At 42.1% G+C, this 8,994-nt stretch overlaps 1 long non-coding RNA gene across 1 annotated transcript in view; it reads left to right on the top strand.

Moving 5' to 3' along the window:
* Nucleotides 1–8,994, top strand: part of LOC140224406 (uncharacterized) — a 32,834-nt gene continuing 23,840 nt past the window's right edge. Inside the window, exon 1 of the long non-coding RNA XR_011899670.1 lies at nucleotides 1–105. This is a non-coding gene — a long non-coding RNA (uncharacterized lncRNA). The remainder of the gene's footprint in view (nucleotides 106–8,994) is intronic.

The following is an 8,994-nucleotide window of genomic DNA, read 5'->3' as shown; positions in this document are numbered from 1 at the left end:
AGTTGTATGATTTCCACTTCGCGGGAGATATGCATCTCAAGTTCAATGCCCATTGGTTGTGCTCGTGTCGTCATGGCTATAGGTATATTGTCTTCCTCTTATCAGGTAACTATCTATTTATGTATGTAATTTATGATCGTTTAAGTAAATATACCAGGAGGGCCACTTTTTGATGACCAAAGCTCTGAGCAATTGAGGCATTGGATGCGGGAAGGACATATGTTTGTTGCGATGCCTCAGAATTTCATGTATTTTGGAGAGGAAATTATGCAGTGAATTTTCTGAAATTTTAAATTTTCAGTATTGTAAAATCATAAAGAAAATTATTTAAAATTTTTATCGGGTATGAACGGGTTTCAAGTGCATGAAACGTTAGTAACGGAGATCTTGAGACATTGCAATCAAGAAATACCCTCTCTGCACCCAGCGCTTCGCAATTGCTCCAGTAATTCTAACTTAAGTTGCGTAAACTTGCCGAGAAAATTCCTTGTCCTCACACATCTGGCAAATTCTTTGCATAACAAGGTGTCAATCAATCATCATTAGGTGAAAATTGGCAATCGCTCCCGAATTTAATTTTTATACTACCTGCTTAGATTGTTAATTCGGGGTCTTTAAAATAGAATGCCTCTGTTTTCTCGGCTATTGACTGGTAACCTCTAGACGGGTCTGATTCTATGAATTTCTGAAATATTACTTTAAAATGCGCGAGACGTGACTCAGCTGCGTAGCAGCGAAGGGGCACACCTCCTAAAGTATCAAAACTGACTTCGTCACCTTCCGGCCAAAGTATCACAAGCGTCATGCGACGTTTTGTGCTGCCGATGAAATTCAGTGAAATTTTCAAACAGATTCAGCCAAAAATGTCTGCGTAAAAAAAAAAAAAAAAAAAAAAAAAAAAAAAAAAAGGCAGCGAAAATTTCCAAACGTCGCATGGCGCCTGTAATACTTGCCGGAAGGTGACGACTTGTTGCTTGGGTACCAAACAGGGCCAAGGCCCAAGGGCTCCTAAAAATGGGCCAACTCAATATGGAGTCGCACATAAAAAACGGTCACCCAGAGCATCATAAACGTATCTGCAACAAAGAAAGAATCATAGCGGTGGTCCGAGCTTTTCATCCGACCTTCTGTATAATCGGTGAGGATCGGCCCTTTCTGCAGGTGAGGCTGCCCTCTCCCCCCCCCCCCCCCCCACGTATGCTCAAGCCCGGAGGCTGCTCATTGATTCATTTCACGCGTCCACTTTAATATTGTACAAATGGCGTCATTCTCAAAAATGACGCACAGGGTGGGGCGCCAAAGCAATCTTGTGTATCGGGAGTGATGCACTGTTGACAGATTCACCGCAATATTCACTGTATTTTAGGTCGACTTTGTTTAGGACCCGTCGCGTGGCCGAATATTCAAAATGGGGGGGGGGGGGTGAGGGATGAGCGTCGAAACGGAGAAGAAAATATTAGTGGTTATTGACTTCCTTTATTATAATGGGTCGAGGCTACGCCTCCTAGCTGCTGCGTGACCCAATCCCGCAACGGCGCTTCCCGCCCGCCTTCCATCAAAAATTGCCAAAAGATTTAGGTAAAGCAGTATTCAAATCGAAATTATTAGGTCTAACATTATTTTTATCTGTTCATTTTTTTTCTCACAGTGTTTCCTCCGGTATGAGGAACCCAAGACGAGTCAAAGACTAAAATCTTGGGCCCTTTACTTGGCCTAACTCTTGATCATTACAATTTTAGAAGATGTATTTAAAAGCTTGAAAAGAAAAATAAGAGAAACTAGAAAAGAACAAAGGTTATTTTATACTATGATGCTGCAGGTACTAAGAACGACCAACTTCCGCATGGCGTGGAGAAGGTGATCTGGGAGTTTTAGCTCTTTTATATGTTTATTCAGGCTCTCCGGTATGAGCCCCGTGACCGACATGATAAGCTAGGATAGATTTGAATGTGACATGATAAGCGGTCTGATATGAACAATGCCCTCGTCCCAAATCCTCTTAATTTCCACAGAGAGGCATGTACATACTTAAATATTTTGTTCTCGTACTTGGACAACAAATTGTGTCTGTTAGGGATGCTGAAATCTATGAGCTGCACAACACGCGCCTGCTTATCTATCAAGATATCTTTACATTAGTTAACATCAACATTAACATTAACATTATTATTACCATTTGTAAAGTAAGGTTTGTCACAACACAAGACCCTGCTTCATAAATAATTATTGCTGCACGCAGAATATTCATGTGATCTACCTCGAAAATTGAAGGTAAAATAGGGACTTAAACGTGCGTAGCTTTTATTTTCCCTCTATGTAAAATGCTGCTTCCCTCGAGTTTCAAAGCCCGCAATGCCGTTAGCCTTGCTAGCACAAATTACGTTTTAGCTTGAATGGGTTGATCCATTGAGTAATGCAGCAGGTTTCTAAGTAAGGATATAGCTCATAATTCTTAGTGACCAAAAAGAATATGACGTAAACTGCAAAGATTTTCTTAAAATTTCACCGGATACAATTTCGTGAAATTGTACACCTCTGCAGTAGAGAAGAGAGTTCGGAAGCTCTGTAATTCGCAGGGCGGGGGATGGAGGGTTGAGGGTGAACTATAAATGAGAGCGGAAACACAATGTGGGCGAGGGGCCACTTGAAAGTGGCGAGAATGGACGGTAACACATGTATACGTGCTCGGAAAACAAGACAACGCCAAAGCCACGTTCCGCAGCCAAGGATTTCGGGGGTAATTAATTTTTAGCCATCCATAGGTCTCTAACCGGGGCAGTTACTTCCCTGTCAAAATTGTTAGTACTAAAAGGAGCGCTCTTCAGACACTTTGGGACCCCTTTTGTCGTATTTACCACCCCAACTCATCATCTCCATGGATGGAGGTAAGGGGGTGCTCCTCCTTCTGGCAGAGTGGGGTCATAGTGGCTTCCATCTTAAAAATGTGCTAGAGTGCTCTTTCTAGAATGAAGGAAAGAAAGAAAAGTAAACCCATTTAAAAAACGCGATGGAAGTTTAAAAAAAAAAAAAAAAACAAAAAAAAAAAAAACTACATTATAAATTCTCCAGGCGCGTCTTTTCACAAGTGCTTTTACGACGGATGCGGCTCTAGCTGGTTTTCTTCTACGGAAAATTAAACTTATTAGTCCTTTGTTCAGGTGAAAAATTATCTGGAGTTCTCACGTTATTCACTCTAATAAAATATTGATTCCGAAGTCAGCAGAACCTTATCAGCAATGTCGTATTTCAATCAGAGGAAAATTGGCAACATTCGAATATTCATGTGAGGTATTTCTTTAGCACGGGATTTTAGTAAAACGCACTGTATACTTTTTAATGGAGAGAAAGGAGTTACAACAAAAATAGATAGAGGGTTCAAAAGAAACAACAAAGAAATATCGAATGTAAGGAGATCATTTATAAGGCACCACGTTTGAAACTAAGCTTTTACTTTTTAGGAGTCAAGCCCAATTTTTAGGCGCATGGTACCCGCAGTGGAGTTGGAACACCAGCAGCCTGATTATTGAAATTGATGGACAAAGCGATAGACAAAGAAGACAAAAGGGATATGGAGGAATCCAATTGGTAGAAGCAGGTGGTTGCAGTAGACACAAGAGGTAGGGAATAGCTAACTGACGGCAACTCACAAGAGACCCCTTAGTTAGTCCATCATTTTCTTCCTCAGTGTATAGGAAGCACCCATTTCAACCAATAGGATCGCTCCATACTCTTCATGTCTTCTTTGTCTATGGCTTTGTCTATCAATTTCAACAATCAGCCCGGAGGGTATATACATATAAGGTACGGGTGAAACTCACGGCGGCGCGAGTTTAAAATCCACTATCGATAGCTTGAATTGAGGCGCCGCGGACGCTTAGTCACCGCTCGTCGGCATCATTAAATCGAGTTTAGAGAGTTTGCGGAGGAGATAACGATGCACTTTTTACCTGCCCCTCCCCCTCCTCCACTCCCCGCTGGCACCAACGCGGTCTCGTTAAAATCTTTGGGCAATGAAATTGTGGTTACGAAAATTCACATCCGACGTCGTTCCATCGACTCCCTTTAATTACGCCAGGTAGTTACCTCTCATCCGCGCCGTCCGCCACCAACTCCCGCCCGAAGAATTGGAATCGGCCCCCGAAAAGGGGATCTTTTTCGTCGTCCTCGTGACGTCATTGTGTGGAGAATGTGGAGCCAGGCAGTCATTGGCTATTTGTCAAACTCGTTTCAATTTGAGTGTTTTTGCTGTACGGAAAAAATTAATAGTAATTTCAACTTCATCACGAAAAAAAAACTACGGGCTACAAATAGACATATACCGTTCGTTCCGGGCTTAGAGGCCAAAAGTTCCGGGTGTTGGAGCCGTAGCTTTGACTGCTCCAGCCTCCAGCTCCAATTCTAGTTTCGGCCTTTGAGCCCGGAACGCGAACGGTTTGTCTATAATAGCTCGTAAGTACTGCCTCCACGGCCGGTGTTTTTTTTTTTCAGCGATTCCTTGCTGATTGTGGCGCTAGCTAGAAGTGTATAATGACAACAGCCAGAGTTTTGATTAATTTCGCCAGAAATGTGGTTGAATAAAAAAAACCTCTGACTGGCATTTACAACGAAATTTCATGATATGGCCACAATATGCCAGGAATATTCCAAATGTTGTCAAAATTATCATATTTCTTTTAAATCAGTAAAAATAAACTTTTACAAATTTCGAAATCAACTCAAGAGTTTAACTTTGGGGATGTGTCCTTCCAAGGGAAGATATGATCTGACAGTAAAAGAGTACAGCACACCCAAAATATTAAATTGCGGAATTCGCAAATTTTAAAGAGGGAGCCTTGTCTACCTTGGGATTTGTCAAAATCATACACAGTAAAAAAATTTGCGGCAGTATCCGCACTCCGAGAATTTTGGTAGCTGGAGCCGAGATTTTCGTCCCCGGCTGCCGGAATTTGGCAGAACTACCAAAATGTCTGCATATGCCACCGAAGATTCGGCAGTTCTGCCGAATTTCGTAAGCCGGGACCGCAAGTCTCAAATCCAGCTGCCAAAATTATCGGGGTGTGAATACTGCCGTAAAATTTTTCACCGTCATAGAAACTTTGTGTTTTGGTCTCATTCCCTTTAAACGTCGCCCTTTTTCTGCGTGCAACACCCTAGCTCCGTGCAATAATGCGTTCATCACGATCACGAACTTTAATTTAAATTTCGTTCGCGGTCCTGATGCCGACCCGTCGACCGCACCCACGCGAGGAAAATGAGCTGTTGACAAAACAGCGCCGGAAACTCCGGGTGAATTGCATGCCTCTTTTTCTGCCGCCCAGCCGATTTCGTAGAATCCGTGGGAAAGATCGAATACACCGCGCGAAAACATGGTTAACTTTTGAAACCCTCCATCATGCCTCGAAAACTTTTCTTGTGTTTCTTGGAATTCCATGAATGTGTTCCGTGCTTGCTTGTGACACTTCGGATTAGCGTTTATGGTTATTGGTGAAATTAGGAGAGGGGGGGGGGAGTGGTGAACGACCATTTGCACCCCCTTCCCTGTTCGCAACTTAGGAAGACGGAGCGAGGTGGCGGGAATGGTTTTAGAAAACATCACTGTTTGGGCCTAAAACCTACGGATTTGCCATCCCTTCCTCATAGAATCCCACAACTAAGTGGGATTCATTGCCAAAGAGAACCGTTTCCTCTGCTGTGCTGGGAAAAATGCTTATTGCGTTGGGTAAAATTCAAATGAAATGCCGAAAGTTTTCATGGAATCACGAGACTTTCTTTTGTCACCACGAAAATATTTCTGTACCTAATGAGAATTAGAATCAACCTGCGTCGAGACAAAGAAACTTTCGTTGGCACATAAGAAAACTTTCGTTAGGACAAGAAAACTATCGTCGTTACAACGAAGCTTTTATCTGACACATAATCATTTGTATGTATGGCCATATCTCATCAACTTATCAATTAAATTACTTTAAAATCAGCGAAAAAGACCATCCGTTATCGGTTACTAATTTTCCTCAAGTATCCTTTTGGTGCACTTATATTGGAGAAAGCCACGAGAAAAAACAAGCAAAAGGTATATTTCTACAATCTTTACCATTAGCTGTTCTCATATTGCGATACATTTTGAACAAATACTTTAAATCAATCTAAAATTGACATAAACCTCAATCAGCATCATTTTCTCTTGAAATTGTCTTAAACATCATTGGATTTCACTCAAAATTAGAGGATTGAGAGGTCTTAAACAATTTTCATATTACTTCAAGACCACATACATTGAAGACAGGTACTTGCATCTAACTAAATCGAGACACGTTGGATGGTTGGAACATCTGAATTTCATGAGCTCTTGATTCGTCTGTTGTTAATAATGTCTGGCATGGCCGCATGGGCACTAAATATTGCGACTATCACAATTTGCGCATGACTAATGTCCAAATAAATCGAGCATTTTGTCTTGCAAAAAGTGCTAAGTTCGAACACTCATGAGCCTCCGTAGACTTAAGTGACGACGAAAGCCAGAGCTCATGACTCATTTGACTTCCGCCTGTTTCGCATGCACTGATTTAAATTGTTAAATAATGAGTTGAGTAAACTGAAAATTGGCATTGAATAGCACAGGTATGAGCCTCTAAAGTGTTTATCATTGTATTTTCTTTCTTTCTCCCTCCTTCCTCCTCTTACATTGACTATACTCGACCTCACGTTAGATTGCGGGAACTTAAAAGCGCGATCACGGGGAAGTACTAAGGACAGGATCTTAAGACCCCTTAAAAACTTGCAAATCAGCGTAGCATAAAAACTCGAAGCTCTCCCCCGTAGCGGGGGATGACTCGCTCCTTTTCTCATTTTTCCCGGAATATTAAACCGCTCTGTCACTGTTTCGCGCCGAGCCGCGCCGCGCACAAGACAGATGACACAAGGCTGCATTGAATTGAAAAATGACTGCAATTTTAATGAGTCCCGGTCCTTTCCCTTTCCGCCCCGACTTATCGCGATAGTCTCCTGGCCTTCCTTCTCAGTGCACCCTTTCGAAAAATGTCCCGATGCGAGGGGACGGCGCGGGAGCCGTCTTGCAGGGACACCCCCTTTAAAAGAATCGCTCGTCACTCATTAATTAATTTTTACTTCTCCACTGTCTCCGCTTTCGTGACGCAATTTTTCCCAGGAGCGCACCAACAACTCAAGTGAAATGTCACGGCACGCCTTCTTTGTTTTAAATTTTAATTTTTCTCTTTTAAAAACGGAAAATTAGAGGGACCTCCAGCGGTTAGGCGCCGCGGTGCGTAAAAAGCGTTACGGTTGCTGTGCATGTAAATGTTGATGTGAAACGAGCTTTTAAACGATCATTCGTGAAACAACAGGTCTTTGCTTCAATGGGAAAAATGTGCTAAGTTCGCCTGCAATTCGTGATACAGGCAAAAGCGACGGCTTCAAAGCCGCAATAGTGGCAGGTACCAGTGCTTTGAGTGTTAACATGACAGTGAAGTATTGGAAGAGATAAGTGGCTGTCTCCGTCTTATTATTTGCTATTTTTACTCGTCGAACTTTAAAGCAAATCCGTTTTTTAAATGCACAGATCCTTTTTAAGATCCGAGCAATTTATATTTACGCAAAAAAATAGTTGAACGGTATTTTTAAAAGTGAAGACAAATTAATAAATATGAAGTAAAAATATTCCATATTCTAAGAGGAATTGTCTCCGTTTTCTCATTGGTAATTTTTATTATCTACATTTAAACTGAATCCACCCTTAAGGAAGTATTTTTAATTTTTATTTTTAAGGAAGCCCAACGTAGACACTGTCATACTCCATAACCACGTTTTCCAATTATACGATGCTTCGAGGGTTGAGTGATTGTGCTCGACATCGTCACAGTTCAGCCATGAAAACATTATTCTGTGACATAACCGACGTCAAAACTGAAAAAAAAAACCCGTATCTCATTTGCAGTGTCTCCAAATCTCCTCTCCCATTTTATTTTATAAAAAAATAACAAACCATTACACTTGCTAGAAACTTCGACAGAACATTGTCACTTAGAAATAGTTAGTTAGTTAATATAACACGAGGGAAGTTTTCAATTATATATATAAAAAATAATAATAAAAAAGTAGTAGAGCATTTTTCCATTGTAAAAATAAATTATACCAGGGGTCGTGTACAGCGTTGCAAAGAGAGATAGGCGTTTTTGCAGATCCTCAATCGATACGCTTTTCTTTGGGAGGCATTAAGTACAAATACCTGTCATGTTTGCAAGGAAGCAGCGTCGCGTTTTCCCGGGGGAGGGCGCGGGGGACGGGGGTGGAGGGGGGGAGGGGGGAGCTCTGACAAGTTGGAAGGCAGGAGGATGGCCGCGGGCCGTGAAAAAGTTGAGGCGGGCCGACGACAAGGTGCAGACGTATCACCACGGATATTCACAACGGGGAATCGAAAGTCGGGGGCGGGGGCGGGGGGCGCAGTCTCGGCAAAATTGAACACCAGTCACGTCAGCCGGGTCGTGTTCCTTAAAACAGCTCACAGGCATCTCAGGGAAATTCCGTCTCCGATGAATAGGGGGCTTCGATTTTACATCCAGCCAGGGATCCGAGGTCGTATCACCCTTCGTTCCGTCTCAAACGGAGTATTCCCAACGACAAACCAACTGGAAAATAAACAAATTGCCAGAGGACCTGACTTTTCAGATTAATTCGGATGAAATGAACCACCATGTTCCTCGCTGATAAAAATATTTGCGTTCTTATGTTACTTATGTATAACTGTAAAATTTACTGTAAAACAATTATCGAGAGTAAGAAGAAGGATTTCGAAAAAATAGAAATGAAGAAAGAAAAAGCCTCCAATGTAATGTCAGAAAACGGTGCGCCGGGGTGTCGACCTTACGAGTGAATTCAGTGTTAGCCGGTCGGTTAAACGCATCCTCTGAGGGATTGGGATTCGGGATCGAAGGAGATATAGTATGAGCGAGCTCAATCTTTTGTAGGGATTAAAGACAC

The sequence above is a fragment of the Bemisia tabaci genome, chromosome 4 (assembly GCF_918797505.1).
Source record: "Bemisia tabaci chromosome 4, PGI_BMITA_v3".
Taxonomy (NCBI): Eukaryota; Metazoa; Arthropoda; class Insecta; order Hemiptera; family Aleyrodidae; genus Bemisia; species Bemisia tabaci.
This window is presented reverse-complemented; position numbering and strand designations above follow the sequence as displayed.